This window comes from Condylura cristata, unplaced genomic scaffold (assembly GCF_000260355.1).
Source record: "Condylura cristata isolate star-nosed mole 26May11 unplaced genomic scaffold, ConCri1.0 scaffold00016, whole genome shotgun sequence".
Lineage (NCBI taxonomy): Eukaryota > Metazoa > Chordata > Mammalia > Eulipotyphla > Talpidae > Condylura > Condylura cristata.
The window spans coordinates 23,578,038-23,597,950 of NW_004567117.1; the positions used below are offsets into that span (position 1 = coordinate 23,578,038).

Consider the following 19,913-nt stretch of genomic DNA (forward strand, 5'->3'; position numbering starts at 1 on the left):
AGCCAAGGTTCTTGGTTTTGGTATTGTTCATTGTCACCAGTTAAGGTGACAAATGTTAAGGGTGTTTGAGAACTAAAGGTGAAAGTGATGTGGTCTGCACTGAGTGCAAGGAGTTGGAGAATCAGGAAAAGTGAATCCTTATCTAATGAAATAAACATGCAGTATGATCCCATGCCAAAAATTCGGGTTGACTGCTAAAGGTCAAATATCAGGAGGTCATTGAGAAGTCTCTATTTTATAAGTGGGAGAAGTCGAAAGGAAAAAAAAAAATTATCTAAGTTGTCCAATAAGCATAAAAATGTTTGTCAAAAGATGCATGTATGTGTATGTTTACATGCTGGGTCTTTATGTAAAATATATTTTATTTTACAGTTCGGGACCGAACAAAATCCCAAAATCATTGCCCAAAGCATTACTAGAGGAAGATCCCATTCTATCCAGGCCTTTGTCCTGCTCAGAGGAAGAAAAGGCAGGAAGAAGGAAAGAGGTGACTGGGTGGGAGGAGGGGGCAAGAGATAAATGGCTGCTAAGCAAAACATCTGTTTATGAAAAAAATTAATCCAATGCCATTTTTCTTGAGGATAAAACCAAAGACAGAACCTGAAATGGCGCTGACACTGGTGGCCCAAGTGTCCCCTACTGCTTTCTATTAAGTCTGAAAGAAGAGGAATAAAAGCTCTATGAGAGACTTCAGTTTCATTATGTTCCCCGCAGTCTAAAAAGCAATGGTAAGTGGCGTCAAGGTCTTTAAAGAAATCTGAACAATCACAACAGCTTCCAGAATGTTTACTTTGAAGAAAAGAGCATGTATTTTTCTCCACAGGAAAACAACAACAAAAAAAGCCATCATTCCCGTATGTGAGAGCAGCGATGAGGACACGCGGGAACGAGGCAGGCAAGGCCTGGCCTGTGGTCCGGGAACCCTCAGGAGCACTGCCTGTGGGGAAGCAGACAAGCCCTCGCTTTCTCTGAAAACGCCCGCCTTGTCTCACTCCAGGTCCTGTGGTAAACATACATAAGCTCAAAACGTGTGTCTGTGATTTTGATCCATCTACCCAAAATAATGCTGCAACAAGCTTTTTGGAATCCTGTTCAGGTTTTACAGCTTTTGTTTATGAGAGAATGGAGTTTCCACATGTTAATTGTAAGCTTCTGGAGAAAAGAGGCTAAGCAGTTATGAATTCTTCTGTGAGTGACACTAAGCTAAGGCCGAAGGCCGAGTTCTGTTTTGTTATGAATGCAGGAATGAGGAAATACTTCCTACAAGCCAATGACCAGCAGGGCCTAGTAAAATGGGTCAATGTGTTGAACAAAGCTATTAAAATTACAGTACCAAAGCATTCTGATGCCCTGCCTCATTCTGAAAACCTAAGTCAGGCAGTGAATGCGGGAAGAAGCAGGTGTCTTACAGGACTGACTTTGTGGGAGGCGTTCCCATCATCACCCCCATGCAGAAAGAAGTCAGTAAATGTGAAATTGTTGACAGAAACGCTCTCACAGTCACCTCCCACACTCCACACCCAAACTACCCCGGGGACAACACCCGTCATCAAGGCCTGCACTGCGTGAAGCAAGGCGCCATGATGAAAACCTGGAAGAGAAGATATTTTCAATTGGATGAGAACACAATAGGCTATTTCAAATATGAACTGGAAAGGGAACCTTTCCGTGTAATACCACTTAAAGAGGTCCACAAAGTCCAGAAATTTAAGCAGTGAGTCATAATGATGAGGGACAACCTTTTTGAGATTGTTATATAGACCTTTTTATGTGCAGGAGGACACCCCCCACCCCTGGCCCTGCAGACGCCAGGCTCGAGCTCCACACTGCCTGGGCCGCCGCCGCACATGCCACAGCCACTCACAGAAGTTCTCTGGTCTCAGGCTTTGCCATGGAGAAGCGCAGATTTTATGAACCTTTTGCCAAGGTCAAGTCAGGGAACTTCAAGGTCCAGACTGCCTCTCCAAGAGAACCAACTTCCAAAGTGACTGAACAAGCTCTGCTCAGACCACAAAGTAAAAATGGCCCTCAGGAAAAAGACTGTGGCCCGCTGGACCTGGGCAACGCCAGCCTCCTGGTCAGCGAAGTGTGAGCTGGCTTGGGAGTTTCAAGACAACAGTTTTGAATGAATAGAGGAGAATTCCACTGAAATCCACGCCAAGGATTGGCCCTACTATTTTATGTTAATAGCAATGAATGACACTCTAAGTCTTATTTCCCTGAATAAAATGGGGAGTGGTATTTGATGAACTCTAGTTTCCTCATGCTTTAGGATGTTATGAGTCCCACTGTATTTATCTCTGACCCCAGATGACTGCAGTGGCGCAAACCCTGAGCACAGTACATGGGAGGGTCCGTAGCTTTGTTTTTCAAAAAGTGATCTGCAGGCAGCTTTTATCCTGAAGCATTTGTTACAATGGGTGAAAGGCTCCGCATTGTTCAGAGGCAATACAGAAGACTATTAAGCAAACAAACTAATTAATGTGTTGGGATATAGTTTCAGGAACATCACAGATAGCACTGAATCTGGGGGAAGAATAAGCACATGGGAATGGAAGTACAGGGGCTAAACGTACATGTTTCTGGATCTTTGAGTTCAAGTTCATTTATTTTGATTCACTAAAGGGGTGCTAGGGTGAGCCACGGTACCCTTGGTGTATTCTGTCTGTGTCCATAGAATAAATTCTTGACTGTGTGAGGAAAATCACGGGCTTAGATGTCAGACTTGTTACGTGTGGGTAGCCCATGGGGTCTCGTCTATACAGTCAATAGACATTAGCCTTAGAAGGTCATAGTCAGAATTCTATTTAAATTTCTATATAAAGTGCCTGCAATAATTGATGCCCTTGCTTTCTTGTTTACTTATGTGTGCTACTATCTTGATTTATATATTTATTTTTCTGGATATATTCACAATATTAAAAGATTAAAGTAATTCCCAGATAGGTACGGCATAAAGCTCTACATAATTTAAAACCATTATCTACTTTTTTTTTTTTTTTCATAATGCCCCAGAGGAGAAAGATATTAGCATCCTCATTTTATGGACCAGGGAACTGTAGTATTGGTTGGTACATGACTTTTCCAATGTGATCTGAAAGTACATCTCACCCTGTATAAGGTACAGTTTAGGGCCAAGACAAAGGCTTTGATTTTTAAGATAATATAAGGTCAGAAACATGTATAGTTAATACAAGATATTAGTAAGTGCTCAGGGTTACACATAGAAAGTTATGAAGGTTCTAGGAAAGAAGAGATCATTTTCAAGGGTAGTAATGAAAGATTTTAAGAAAAAGGCAACTTTCAATTTAACTTCAAAAGCTGCGTGGGTCTGGAAGACACAGACATAGGAAGGTCCTTTAGAGGAAAAGGCGAAGCCAGAGTAAAGTTGCAGTAATGGAAAAGCACAGAGTATGATGGGAGAGGAATAAATCAGCCAAAAGTAGGAAATGTATGGGCAACAAGGTGAATAAAAGGTAAAAGGACTGACATTCCATAGAAACCCAGTAAATATTTATGAAATGAATACAAAGTTAGTTTCAAGCCACTTGAGAAAGCCTTGAATGTCAAGCCAGGGTTGGGACTTTTCTGGCAGGCCCTGGGTAACCATTTCAGATTTTTGAATCAGAGATGACATACTGAGCACAGGATAACTTTGGAAGCAGTTTCCAAATATCCAGAGAGGGGAGTGTGAGTAGCAGGAATACATCAGAAAGCAGTTGGAAAATTAAGGTCAAAGGTAATGTTCAGAAACAAGGTAGTGCCAGAGATAATGAAGAGTAAAGAATGAATAGGGATCAAAGTTTTGCTCATGTTTGATATATAACCTCACACACACATACACATCCTACAGTCTCTTAACCCAGAACTGTACATAGTCACGCGAAAAGGCAAATATAGACTCCCCTGGGAAAACGGGACCACTGCACATCATTTAGTTTTCATTTTCCCATTAATTTTAATTACAGGTATGGAATGTATTACACTACCTTTAAAATTGCATATCATGTATCCATGCTGAGAGCCCTTTGAAACTGCATTTCAAACAATTCAATTTCTAAGGTCTGTGTTAAAGGAGATAGGGAGGAACTGTCCTGTATCATTTGCAGATCTATATTTGAATGTGAGTTTTCTGAAGGTGCTCCCCCCCAACAGATCACATTCTTTGAACCCATTAAATAAAGACTTGGGGGTTAGTGTCCTAGAGAATGGCCCTCTTTATTTAGAAAGACAATAGACTAAAAGTGCCAGGTTTTACTGTCAGCTTTCTAATCTTTCCTAGTGTTTGTAAAGTGTTGGGCAATTTCTGAACCAATATTTTGGTAGGTTCCGGCTGTCATCAGCAGGGAAATGTGTTGTTCACCTTCCCCTTCCTGTTCCTGAACACCTTGTCCTGCAGCACAGATTTCTCTGGCACAGACAGAAAATACAAAATGCATAAGTCCTGGTAATCATACAGAGGAAGGGCTCCATTTGCATACCCTTCATAATTCAATTTAATTTTTTTTTTGTCAAGAGTTCTGAATGCTTTGTGTTTGCTTTAATCAGAATGTTGACATTTACACTGAAGCCAATTTCTCTTTTTCTCCTCCGTGTTTTGTTTAACCACGACAAGTGACAGCAAACTGGAAAGAACAGACTTTTTAAATTGGCTCCTTGCCCGGAATGCATCATTTCTCTTGTAGCTTTCCCCCCTTCCTATGCATTGCAAGAGGAAATGTGAAAACATACTCTGAGAACACAAGAGTGAGGTGTTAGTGCTTTTAGATAAAGATTTGTGTTGTATTTTAAAGTTAGATTGCTGTACAGTTTTAAGCTATTAGCTGGAGTCTATTGCACCGTGTCTGTGGGTCCTTTGAGAGATATGCTTAGTATATTTCAGTAATTCAAGGCAAATGGAAAACTGCACATTAATATATTTAATGACAAACACATCAACTGCTAAAGGCTGCAGGGCACAATAAGCAAGTGTGGCACCTATCATTAACTCTTTCCAACAATATTTTCTCTGATCTTTCCCTGTCATGCCCACGATGGTGGAAGGAAGCAGCTACATGAACACAGACTTCCAGATACCAGCCATTCAAAGATGCAACAGTGCAGCAAGCCCCCTGTCTTCTCAGCAGAACGTGCAATTGTTGGGTTTCACGCTTGATCGTCCAGCGGTTTAGTGAGAATGTAGCTTATATTTGAATGAGAATTTGCCCATGTATTTGATTCAATGGCTTAAACCAGATGTATGTTTGCAAATGGCTTTTTGTCAAACACAGAAGAAAAACAGAGCACCAAAGTCCACTTTGTTGAAATAAAATGTATCCCTTCATGAAATTTAAATCTACCTCAACAAAGGGACAGCAAACAGAAAAAAAAAATTGAATTTAAAATAAAGTTGATATTGAAATAATAGACTTCCCTGGTAGAATATGATTTGAAATGCCATTGGGGTATCATCCAATCTTCAGGCAGGGATTCACTCAATAAACCATTGAAAGATATCTTTCTGGGTGTCCAAAATCTGACTTGAACAAATACAATTCTGAGGAATGTCTGAGGGGGATCATAAGAAAGATTTAATGAGAGAGTAATATAGCCTCTTCCTGATTTTTATATTACTCAAGTAACCTAGAATCTCAGATGATGACTATCACAAAGTACCTTCCTGATAACATGAGTCCGCTGGAATGTGATCTTTAAACTCCGTGTCATCACTTTTTATTGTGAACTCATTTTTAGTTAGACATGAACAGCATCTTGTCAACTATAAATGCATAACATAGAATTGAAAGTAACAGAAGACTCTTAGTAAGCTAAATGTTTTCACATGAAACTTTAAAAAATATACCTGTGTACATGTGTCTATGTGACTTTAGTCATGATCTAGAAAAAAATTTACTAAGATATGGAAACAACACAAATGCCCTAAAATACATGACTGAATCAATGTGATATATATGCACAATGGAATACTATTAAGCAATCAAAAAGATTAACCCATGCCATTTTGAAGCTGGAAGACATTATCTCAGTGAAGTAAGCCAGAAGGAAAAGGAGAATTACTGGATGTTTTCACTGAGAGGAGGAATGTAGGGAACCAAATGCGGGATCAGGAAAATGTATGTAATAATAAATAAAAATAATAAATTAAAAATCAAAATTAACAGACAGTTATTAATAAAAGACAATTTGCAAGGAAGGGGGAAGGAGAAGGATCAAGGTAGGGGAGGGAATGTGTTTTTAAACAAAGGACTATGGTGATGGTACACGTGTGAATTGGTGGTAGGAATTTTACAGGGAATACACCTGAGAAGAGAAAGCATGCATATATGAATAGGAAGGATGATATAAATTACGCATTTAAAAATATGTCTTTGTGTTTGTTAGAAGTCAAAATTTTTTCAAGAACAGTAAAAATGAAAATGTACTCAATTATATCTCACCTGTCCAGTTGATCTTAGCTACTAAATTCACCATTTTCTATTTGTTGAAAATATAAATACAGTTGCAAGCAAATCTATTCTCAAAAATTAAATGTCAGTTTATCAAATATTTCTCTTACATCCTATGAAATATCTAAAGCTTTCCTCCATCTTAGAAAAAACAAAAACAAAAACAAAACATAAAATACTTGGAATCATGGCAAAGAAAATACACGCAAAAAAAAACCTCACATTTTTATTGAAAAAAATTAAGAAGTATATTAACATTGAAGATAGGCCAGGAAAGGAAGGTAACAAAAAGTAAGAGAAAATAATCACAAATGATACCAGTAGCTGACAAGGAATTTTTAATTATCTATGAAAAGGCTGTAAGATTAGAATGACAGAAGAAATGTCAATTTGGAAACCTAAGATTTTGAGAAAATTATTTGGCACTAAGGGTGGCATGTACTAGTTTATGATGACTATCATGTAACATCATAATAACATAAATTTGCTAGCTTGAAACAGAAATCTTCTCTCTTATGGGTTTGGGAATCACAAGTAAAAAAAAAAAAAAATCAATGTGTCAAGAGAACTGTGTTCTCCATGAATCCTTGAAGGTATAGGGGAGAATCTCTCCCATACCTTTGTTTTAGCTTCTGGGATTTCATGTTAGTTCTTGTATTCTAATAGCATCCCCTTAGTATGTATCTGTTTTCATGATGTTCTTCCTGTATGTCTCTGAGTCTATGTTTATTCTCCTCTCCTTATAAGAACACTAATCATATTGGATTAGGGTCTGCCCTCATGGTTTCATCTTAATGGATTACATCTGCAAAAAACTATTTTGACTATTTTTATCAAAGGCTAACAATTTCAAAATATCTTTGGGTTTGATTCAACCTGTAACAAATTTATATTTTTGAAATATTGGGGAAGAGAAGCAGGAGTAGCTAGTAGATTTGAAACAGTTGAACATATACAATGACAATTATCTGTCATCATTAAAGTCATGTGGAAGGCTGTAAAAAATATACACATGTTCTGAAACAGAAGTCAAGATAATGAAGACCAATGACAAGTAAGATTGGGTGAAATTTTAAAATATTCAAATAAAATGTTTGCTGATGCCATACAAGGAGTTGAAGGATTTTGAAGAAGCTATTGGAAGGGAAATAAATTCAGAGAGGTGACACTGACTTTTGAGGCTACTTTTTCTTTCGGAATATCTGTCAATTCTGGAAGAGGAGCTGGGAGGCTGAGAGACTAAAATGTTGAAAGCTGTTCATGACAGACTCATAGAGCTAAGGAAATTCTAATTCAAGATCTGCCAATGGAAGACTGGTAAGTTATAGCAAACATGATTTTCAGTTGGATTTGCAAAAGTTACAACCTGAAAACTAGAAGGAAAATAGAATTACATTTGTGAGTTTAAACCTCACTTTTAAATCATTGTGAGGCTTGTTTAGATTAAGTTTCTATAGGATTGTTTGTTCTACTACCACCTGCCAGAAGCAAATGTAACATTCCATGGATGAAGAAAACATAATCTGTGGTTTCAATTAGTTTTACATTTTATAGACATATTATTTGGATTCAATGGAAAATAGCTAGGTATAAAATAATTCATAAAAGTATGATTGGAAAAAGGAGAAAATGCAATAGAAAAAAGGAACATAAATGATTTAACAGTGGGGTTATTGCACATAAATTTTAAAATAGCTAAATATAATAGAGCTAAATAAATAAATGTAAAGATGAATTTAGGCAGGCAAAAAGAAACCAAAAGCAAATAATTAAATTAAAATTGAATTAAGTTATTTTATAGATGTAAAATAAAATTGAGTAGTAAAACAGCTAAGAAAATACTCAGACACAACAGCATTAAGTATCTTCATAAAAAGGGCAACAACATTAAAGTCATAGAGAACATAACAAGTAGTTCTAAGAAAAATGTCATTTGAGACTCAGAAGAAAAAATAGGACTTTTTTTTTTTATTTTTGAGGAGAAAATATTTGATAATGCTTTAAAAATAAAAACAAAACAGGAATCCATATATTCCTAAAATGCAACAACTCCAAGCTGGATTGAAAAACAGAATCCTATCTAGATGTGTCATAGTAAAATGGCTTAAAGCCAAATACAAAAGGAGAATCTTAAAAACAACAAGTGTAGGATGAAAAAAAAAAAAATAGATTTCCTTCATAAGGCAACAATAAACAATAAGACCAGAAGATATCTTGTCTATGAAACAATGGAATCCAGGAGAAAATAGAATGATGTCATGTAAGTATTAAAAAGAGAAAGAAAGAATAAATCTGCTAACTAGATAAACAACCAACTAAAACATCCTTCAAGAAAGCATTAAATCTAACTATGTAAGACAAAGATTTTTCAAACTGACAGAAAAAAGCTCATCAAAGATTGCTGCTTTACTTTAAATGAAATATGAAGTTAATAATATTAAGAGTAGAGAATGACATCATGCAAATCTTTTTCAAGCTTACTTGTATACATAATTTAAAAATTACTTAGGATAAAAAACAATTTTTTTGTGATTGAAAAAAGTTCAAACAAAGAATTATTATATAATATGTATGTATGTATATAGTTATATCCATATACACACATATATGCACATATAAGAGTGAGGGTTAATATACCAAGTTATAGCAATTGAAAAAAGAAATGATATAAATTATCTGAAAAAATTCAGAATAGAAACTTGAAAGGCTAATAGCAAATTTTAGTTAAAGGGAATTTATGAAATAGAAAACTTCAGGGTAAATATAAAATGGCAATGAATGAGACAGAAAACAGACATATAATAGCATCAACAAATATAAAATTTAATGCTTTAAGACTGAAATTAGGTTATTTTAGATTGAGATAAAAAGAATGTACAAATAATCCATGTTGGAAATGAAATTTTGCAATTAACAAATCCTACTATATAAGTCATAGAGACCTTTGGAAGAACAATTTCAAAATTTAGAATAATAAATATATTGTAAAACAATGCATTGAAACATATTCAGGAAATACTAACATTCATAAACACTGAAATAATGGATTCTGTAATTCAAGATCTTTCACAAAGACTAATTCAAACTCAGTTGACTTGACCCTGAATTTTACCAAATATTTAAAGCATAAATGGCATCTATTTTATTGGGAAAAAAAAAATTGAGACCAAAGGGAAGACTGATTGTATGATGAAATGAAAAATGTGGCAATTTCTTATCCAATAAAGCAGTGATAAAAGTAGAAAACCTTTTTGGGGAAATCAACTGTATTTTGACCAAATGTCTGGTATAAATTGAGAAGGGTTTATTCAAAACATCTGGATTCCCTGGTGTTTCAATCTGAGATTGTTCCCTCAAACAACTCCTTCAGTGTGGAAATTCAACCACAGCACAAGTTGTGAAAACCAGCAGCCCTCTATAGAAGCTTACATGATTTGAGTATAATGAAAAAAGAAATCAACAGGGTCATTGTTGAAAACAAAGTCAACCTTATTGAGAATCACTGGAGAAGACCTGTGTCCTTGCATGTAACATGAAGTTGTGATACTGGTTGAGACAAACAACACAATAGTAACAGGTAGAATTTTAATGTTGGAATAGCTAGGCTTGGTCTAGCTCCTCAATTAAAACTGTTGTTTCTTATTTGTCCTGGAATCAGTAATTGTGAAGACTCTGCACACAGTCATTCTTCCCTCTTGTGGGTTTTGGGTTTTGGCCTTTCTCACTTGCTGCAAATGAGTTTTGCTTATACTTTTCAGTCCAATTTATTTACTTATTGTGTATAGTGGTAGGCAGGTTTCCTTCAGGGTTTTTTTCTTTTCTTTAACATCAGTTTCTTTGCACATATTTGTATGATAGTCGTCTGACATCTTCACTCTGCTGCCATCTTGTTAGACTCCTCATATTTTTCTGTTTCTTTGGAGACTTATTTTAATATTTCCTGGCAAGTAGTTCTAATGTTGATAATTCCCTCCACTTCCCCTCCCCCCAGGAGAAAGTCTTGATTTCTCCTTCACTTTTAAAGCATGCTTTCACTTGACAAAAAACAAAAACAACAACAACAAAAAAAAAAAACAAGAAGGGAGATATTTTATTCTTTTAGTATTTCTAATATTTGATTCTAAAGTATTTTTGCATGTATGGCTTCCATGACAAGTTCCAATGTAATTCATTTGTTGTTCCACTCTAGGCAAGGCAATTCATCCCCACACCCCAAATTTGGGCTTCTTTCAAGATATACTTTTGTCTTCAGCTTTTTAAAGTTTCCATATTTTATACTTGAGTGTAGTACACTTGAGATTGATTCTCCATGTACTGAAGCTAGGTTCATTTCTATCATTAATTTTTTAAATCCTTAGTTATGATTACTTTAAATACCTTCTGAATCTCTTTGTTCTCCTTCTGGTATTCCTTTTTACATATTATCATCCTTTGTAATTCTCTCACAGTCTTGAAATGCTAACCCATTTCAACAATTATTTTTTCTTTATTTTCTGTTTAGGATGTTTCTGAACAGTTCTTGAATTTTATTAATGTTTTTCTTCAGCCATTACTAATCCACTGACAAGCATATCAAAGACATTCTTAATTTCTGTTATATATGATTTTTATTTTTAGCATTTCATTTTGATTTTTTCTTAATTTCCATCTCTCTATTTACGTTACCCATCTCATCCTCTTCTACTAATGAGCTCTTAGCAGATTGATCATAGATACTTTAAAGTCGTGGTTTGATAATCCCAGCATCCCTGTCATATTTGAGTCTACATCTGATGCTTGTTTTATCTTTTCAGATTGTGGCTTTTCTTACATTTTACAATGCATTATAGAAAACTATATTTTATAATGCATTATAGAAAACTATAGAGCATAGTAAAATATAAGAAAAGACATATTGTATTAGATGACAGGAACTGAAACAGACAGACTTATAGTGTGAAGTATTATTTTATATGGGCAGGATGTTTACTGTTTGTGTTAGAGTCTTCAATTTTTCTCTAGTGTCCTTGTTGCTTTAGGATTTCCCTAGAAACTTCTTAAATGGAAGCTAAGCCTTATAGTTCTTTTAGTTTAATCTACTGTTATGCAGAGACCTATTGAGGTGGTAGGCACAAGAGAGCAGAAGCATTATGTAATTCTATGATTAGGTCTCAGCCTTGTCACAAATTTGTATCCTACAGTGAGGTTTTTCACAAGTGCCTTCTTAGTTTAGTTTTTTTTTTTTTTTTTTTCCTTACCTCCCTAAATGAGAGAGAAAGGTGGTTGGGTGACTAGAACTATAATTTTCTTTTCTTCATCTTTGGTGCATTATTTTCTCTTGTTGGCTGGATCTCTGTTGTGAAAAATTATCTGGACTTGTTTCAAAATGGTTATTTTGTTTTTTACATCTGGCCAAATAGGTCGACATTTTTCTCTAGCCTCCTCCCTGAAAAACTGATGGCACTCGTAGTGGTAAAACTCAATACAGTTGGGGGCTTCCTGGTAAACTGAGCAATAGGTGTTTTTAACTATTTAGTACACACTGTCTCTAGCAATTTTTTGAAGCTATCACTTACATATTAGTACAATTACTGGCTGTGGCAGCTACTGTTTCAGGTAGGCTGATTGGTGACTGTTGGTCAACTTTCCATCTTGTCTGTCCTGTAACCTCAATTTTCTATAAGATCTTCAAAAAACTCATTGGATTTTCAGTTTGCTCTGTTATTTTCTAGTTCTTTGTTGTTGGAATAATAGCTAGCGGGTATTAACATGCTGGATCAAAAAACATGAACCTGTATGGTTAAGAATTGTTCTATGTATCCAGGCATATGCTGTTTTGCTACATTATGTTGTAGTACATTAAACATATATGTAACTTGCTGGAGATTACTTGTGTCATCATTTTACAATCTAGAAAATGAAACACAAACTTCAATTCTTTTTGTGTTTATTCTACATCTCCATTTATAGTTTTCAAGATTTTTAATCTTCCTATATTTTAATTAGATTATAGAATTTATGCACTTTATTATAGACTCAGATATAATTGCTACTCAAGTCATAAAATAAGTTGCATTGTCTCATAGTTTTACTTATACTTTTCTATCTTTATTCCTGATATTCCAGTTTCCTTCCTGTATTGTTTCCAATCCTTTTGACCCATTCTTTTACCTATCTCTTTCAGATAGAACATTTTGTGAACAGCTGTCTTTATTTCTGTTCATCTGAGAATGGCTTGAATTTTTCTTAAATTCTAAAGAACATTTCAATAGGTATAGAAATCTGGGTTGACCTAGGTTGACTAATCTTTACTTCTGGGACTTGAGATATGTTGCATTTCTTCCTTTTGGTCCCTATGATTTCTGACAAGAAATTTACTGTCATATAAGTTGTTTTCCCCCATAGGTAAGATGTCATGTTTCTCTGTATGATTTCATGATTTTTTTTTCCTTTTCCTTTAATTTTTAAGTTTTAAAAAATTTTAAAGACATATGTGAAATATCTTCTCTTGGCATGAACTTTATTCATCATCTGCTGTGATTCAATGAGTTTCTTCAATCTGTAAGTTTGTGTCTTTTGACAAATTTATGATACTTCTAGGTATAATTTCTTTAAATACCTCTTCAAACATGTCTAACATGACATGAATATAAAAATCTATTGTTATAACCCAATGAATTCTCTATCTCTTTCATTCTTCTCCAGCTATTCCCCCCACCCCTGTTATTCTGATCGGTGATTTCAGTTTTTCTAGGCTCCATTCAATTAATTACTTCCCCTTTACCCTTTATTCGATGACTGAATTTATCTACTAAGCTTATTATTTTATTTTTGTGTTTTTAGAGTTTCTAAATCTCATTTTTATATCTATTTCTTTGCTACCATTTTTTCTTTAGATTTTCTATTTTTTGTTTGTTTCAAGTGTGGTTATCATTATTTGTTGAAGAATTTTGTAATGACTTCTTTAAAATTTTGTACAGATCATTCTAATAGCTGTTATCTCAATATGTTATTCAATATGAGATCTTCCTCATTTTGGTATGACAAATGTTTTGATTCAAACTTAGCCTGTTCTATGTTAAGAAACTATCCAACTTATTTACTGTAACTATTGATTTCTAGTTTATTAGTTTCTTCAGCTCCACAAGGTTAAGAAATAAATTCAGGTCACTCACAATTTTATCATAACTTAGATCCTGAGGTACTTAGTTTATCTGTATTCTCTGAATATTTCAGATGCATCTTTTGTTCACTGAATTTCAAATATCCATAATTATTACTTAGCAAGAATAAAATGAAAGAGTATGTCTTTTGCATTTTCCTGGAAGAGATGGTCTTATATCTCTCTGCTTAAATATTACCTTCCTGGGTAGCCATACTAGACCAAAACAATCTAATTTTCCCTTATACAGCATCATTCTTTATGAAAGTGTGCTATTAAATTTTATTCACAGTGATTAGCTTATTTTATTGCTAGGTTTATTTTTCTATGTGGTGCAAATTTTCTATCTCCTGAATATAACATTTAGGAAAGCAGGAACATGGTCAATCCTGATAACTACTGTCTCAATATAATCCTAGAATTGTGCCTGGCACAAAGTAAGCATTCAACAAAGATTAGCATTTGAATGAAAAAATGTGTTCATTTTTAATTGTATACTCAGGTTTTGTCCCTCATTACCCTGAAGAAGAATTGTAGTTCATCTTATTGATATAGGAGCTACTTTTTGCCTTTCTTGATAATCCAAAGTTATTGGCAAGCAACAGCAAAGTTCTGAGTGACAGTTCTATGGTTCCATGGTTCCATTGTGAGAATAATTAACTGTCCTAGGCCAGCTGTGACCCCTGCTGGGAGTCAACCTGTGCCCACCAGGAAGACAGAATTGCCCCCAAATAAAGCAACTTCACTGGAGAGTCTATAGTGACTCAAGGTTTTAGTGAACTGAAGGCCTTGCCAAATATGGAAACTCAGCCAAAATTTAGGGAGTGACTGACTCCCTAGAAAGCCTTGCAAATGATTTTAGAATTTTAAAGCACATGCCCTGTGTTTTCTTGTCAGCTTATGTGATTCTTAGCAATGAAACTATAGCCCATTTTTATCATTTGTTTTAGCATGTTTCACTCCATTTCTCCATGTGTGAGTTCAACAAATAGAAACTTAGTGCTTCAGCTTTAGGCTTTTCTCACCTTTTAAAATGCCAGTACTTCAGGGAAGGGAAACAGCTGGTCAGTCATTTTGATCTTAATGTAATGAGTTTATTAGCCAGTCTGACACAGTGCATACTAACCCACAAACATGGCTCTCCTTTGAAACTTGCCAGCACTGGAAAATTTCCCAAAGGAAAATTTCTCTTATGTATGCAATACACATTCAAATGGAAAGTATAGCATAGAAATTAAGTCATGGGATCTCAAAAAAAAAGTCACTATGGAAAGTTGTGTTAATTTGGGGGGGTGTATAGGAACCCCAAATTCTATTTTCTGTGGGACTCACAAAATGAATAATTAATATGTCCAAATGAAAATCCTCCTTAAAGTCACATTGTCATTTCATGGAGGAGAGTTCTATTATTTAAATATCAAATTCATTTTTGTAAATAAGATAGAAATATAATCAAGATTGATATGTGAAAAAAACTGGATTGTTTAGACTAGGATGTTTACCTAAAAATGTGGCATTTGAAATGAAATCTAAGGTCATCCTTATCAAGAGGTGGGAAGGAGATTTATAACCAGGGGAGAAAGAAAATAGAAATCTATGAGGTAGAGACCAGTTTGTTTGTATGAGTAATAAAAAGAAATATAAGAATATTGAAGGCAGAATTCTCTAATATTGCATGATTTTAAAACTTTATTTTCCAAATATAATAAGTTCAAATGAATACTGTGAGGAATAAGAGGATAGAAATAAGAGAATAAGAAATTTTGTTGAAATAGATGCCAATTTGACTTTTTTGTGAATGTCATCCTTAATGCAAATATTAATAATTTTTCCACTTAAAGAAATAATTTATGAATAGAAAATTCAAAATGATACCTGCAGTCAGGAGTCATAGTTATAATTTACCTAGTCTTAATAATTAAGTATATAACTCTTTGCTTTATTCAATGGAAATGGGCAAATCTTATTTTGTAAGAAAGAAATATTGATAAAAACAACACTGTGAGGCCCTCCCTGGTGGCGCAGCGGGTTAAAGCACAGCACTAAGAAGCTAAAGCCACTTACGCATGAGTTCGATTCCCGCCTGCCCCGGAGGTGACCACATGGCGTGGCAGACCTCTCCTGACCCGCCCGCTGCTCCCCTCAGCAGTGTACTTCGTCCATCTGCCTGTTCTGCTCCCCACTCTGTCTCTGGTGAATCCTCTCACCCTCGGCATCTCTGGCCTGTATCCCAGTTCTGTATGCACAAATAAATAAATCTTTAAAAAAAATAAATAACACTGTGAATGGTCTATGGCAGAGGATTATGGATGATTTGGTGGTTTGTGTGGTGTAGTTTTCAATACTGTATGTGATTTCAAAGAATAGGTTCACACCTAAAAAATCTTTACTTAACATTAATCTCTTCTCCTTATTTTTATGTTATATTTTCCTGATGAGAGACCTGAAGATTGGTTCCTATTACTCTTTTAGCCTGAAATTATTACAGCTATAAACCATAGGTGGCTTTCTATATCAAAGTAATGTAGAAACACATGCCTGTGTCCTCTGAATGGGGCAACTTGTTGTAAATACTTGATACTTAGGTTTATCAGGCAAATGAGATAACAGTGTGAAAATTCCTCCATACTTATCCTAACTGATTGATGAATGATTATTAGAGGATTTAATCATCTTTTTCCATTTGCCAAGTTTGGAAGAGGTATAGCAGATAAAACCATAAATGATATTTGTCTGATGCTGATGGGGCAATTCTATCTCAATAGAAATGATAATGTTCAAAAATGAGTATTTTTTAAAAATAAGCAAGAAATACTTCTCCAAATATATCATTGTAAGATTAATGTTAGGACCTAGAAAGTCACATAACTAAAAGGCCCATGTTATTCTCCCATCTTGGTGGGGGAGTCAGTTAAGCATCGGCCTCCTGGGGTCTATATATCTTATAAGAATACACTACTGCTCACAAGTAGAGTAGGGAGGTTCTCCCAGCCATTTATCATATCTTACACAGTACCAAGTCCTAAAACACCTAAGTATTGCTCTTTGCTACTAGGACTTCCATGGAATAGTCAGAGCCCTGATGATACAGTAAAGGGACATAGAGTATGTATATATTTAATTGGGGGGCATACAGTGCAGAGAAATGAGCAAACCCTATGGGAAGTTTAGTAAATAACAAAATTAGAGCAACCATGATTTATAGGGGGAAAAAAAAAAAAGATATGGATGGGTATATCTCTACCTAGAAGCATTTTGCTGTAAAGTGAAAGCTTTCATTACTTCCATTAACACAGATTTCTGAATCTATTCTCCAGTGTGGCCTCCCCTCCACAGAAGTCAAATTGGCCTAAAGTATTAAAATTCCAATCAGAATCTTGCCCTTCATGGTGAACAGTCCCATCCCAAATCATCTCATCTCATCTTTTAGCACAAACTCCAGTATGGTCTAAGGAACTTACATGTATCATGGACACTTCTATCCCTCAAAAAATTTCAAGGTTTCAGAGTGTCCATCCCAGACCAATGAAAGAGTCAATTTCTTGTTATTTAATAAATCAAAAGTGATAAAAGAACAAATCCCTAGAACTATTGATCCTCAAGCAGGATTAGGAAGAGTTTAAGTCAATTTTGGCATGCTTCACAATTTTACCAAGAACTTATTCTTAAAAACAGCTAAATCTAGTTGGTCAGAAGTTTTAGTTCTGGTTCATTTTCTTCAATGAAGCCCCATAGATTTGAATTTGCAGACTTCAGCACCATCCATTCCCACAGTACTGGACTTATTTAACAGTATCCTTATTGGTAATAATTGCCTTTTATTTCCATTATGTTTTCATATTTATAAGTATTTCTTTACATTTTCACAGTTACCCTAAATAATTAATGAAGTAAGTTCAGTAAATAATAGTTTCTGATATTGTGTTAAATATCTTAACCCATATAAGTGGTGAAAACAGTCTGAATTATAAAAGGCTAGAGATCACATAAAAGGCTTGTGATTGCACATCCCAACTATGTAACTTCCGATCAAATTTGCATAACCTTGCTATACCTCAGTCTCTTATCTTTAAAATGGGATGTAATAATGCTAAGCTTTCTCCTTGCTGTTCAGATCTTCATGAAGGTATGTAAATGTGAACAACAATTTGCATTGATTTTGGCATATAATAAATTTTCAACAATCATTACACATTACTGGTTATTCACTGAAATTTAATAAGTCCATAGTAACCGATATCTGAAGATTTTTTGCAATGTACTACCACTAAAAGGAAAACAAATAATTTCACTACTGAGTAATTACTGAGTTGCTAAGTTCTATCAACAGTATCTCTTTGAAAAGGTAATAAAATTACAACATCTTCCATGTTTGCTCCCACAAATTCTTCTTCTTGGGGCACTATGTCAGAGAAAGGCATCAGAAAAATTCTGGGCATTTTGCAGCCTTCTACCACCACCAAGGTCATTAGAGTTGCTGAATGAGGAAACTCAAAAACATTCTAAATCAGCACTAATGAAATCTTCATTTTTAAACTTTTGAGTCTCTCAAATTTCATGTTGTGCCACTTCTTCACAGTAACCAGTTCCAAGTTCTCGCGTTGTAGTAAAGTCAATCTTGTGTTTATCAACTTGCTTCAACTTTGCTCTCTCCACTTGGGGTATTTTGGGATTTGGTCACCCAAATTAGGGATTTCTCACTGGTCTAAACATCTTACAACCATTCATTCAGTTCCCTGTTTAGCTATATAAATTTTCTTCTTGAAATTACTTAACCTTTATCTCTGTCAATGTGTTTTCACTGAGCTTTAAAAATATATCTGAGGAGGTGTTCGGCCTGATTGTAGCACATGTCGATTATTTGAAATAATTTTCACATGGCAAATTGCTATGAAAGACAGGACTTCTTTAAAAAGTACCTAACAACTATTTTAAGAAAAGGCCTTGAGACGAAAATGTAGATTAATTCTTTTTTTTTTTTTAAAGATTTATTTATTTGCATACAGAGCTGGGGTACAGGCCAGAGGAGCAGGGGCAGTGAGAGGATTCACCAGAGACAGATTGGGCAGCAGAACAGGCAGATCCGAAGTACACTGCTGAGGGGAGCAGCGCGCGGGTCAGGAGAGGTCTGCCCCACCATGTGGTCACCTCCAGGGCAGGCGGGGATCGAACTCATGTGGAAGTGGCTTTAACTTCTCAGTGCTGTGCTTTAACACGCTGCGCCACCAGGGAGGGCCTAGATGAATTCTTTTTAACTACAGAGTGAAAAATTAGATTCTTGATGTAAAACCCAAAATCCATAAAGTACCAATTGTTTTGAAGAGATGGAAACAAGAAAAAAGGATCATTACAAAAAGCATCATAATAAAATCTAAGATTCTAAAAATATTTGAAACACCCAACATTCAAATTGTAAAAGGCTAATTTGTCTAATAGTAAAAAACAGTATTCTCAATAAGTGAAGATCAACAGAAAAAAAATGAACATATATAGAGTCAGAAAATTAATATACATGACTTTTGATATCAGAAATAGTGATAAATATGGCTTCTAATAGAGAAATGCAAACTATAATAGTTTTGTAATGCTACACTCAACCTATTAGATTAGCAAATATATGAAAATGTCAGGATATGCTGCTTTGGTAAAGAAGCAAGGGAACTTTCATACATTTATTGTGAGAGTCCAAACTGGAACAATAAGTATGAGAAAAAAAATTGTCAACAAATGTCAAAATTACAAATACACTTACACTTTGAGGCAGTGACTATATAGTGGTAGGATTAAGTCCAATATATATTTATTAAATAATTAATTATAGTGTGCTTCTAACAGGAAATATTAGAAAAAGTATGAATGTACACCAGTAACAGAAGCACTGAAAAATAAGTATTGTTGACCAATATAAGAAAAAAATCATGTAGCAGTAAAAATGAAAGCTATGGAGTCTCTCTACTGGATGGAATTATTGGGGAGGAGAGGAAATATTCCTTTATTCTTCTGGGGTTTTCTCTGGCTGGCTAATCAAATTAGCATCAGACAGATCAGTAGGAGAACAAAAAAACATATAATTATATCTATCCAGGGAATATATATGGACATTAGAATTTCAGAGATAGTGAGACAGTGGGATGGGGCCTAGTCTTCAAGGAGAGAAGAGACGGACTCACAGGGGAGAAAAGGGTAACGCACCTGACAAAGACCAGATGCTCTGTTGTTAGATGTGTATCCTGTCACATCAGAGAGGTTTCTCTGACAGAAAAGCCATTTCAGAGAGTAATCTAATTCTAGAAAGACCTGAATTTTCATTCTTCTAGGTAGTGGGA

The 19,913-nt window shown here is 35.0% G+C and overlaps 1 pseudogene; it reads left to right on the top strand.

Annotated features, from left to right (window-relative positions):
• Positions 1-1,176: 1,176 nt before the first annotated feature.
• Positions 1,177-1,914, top strand: LOC105853706 (annotated as a pseudogene).
• The last annotated feature ends 17,999 nt before the right edge of the window (positions 1,915-19,913 follow it).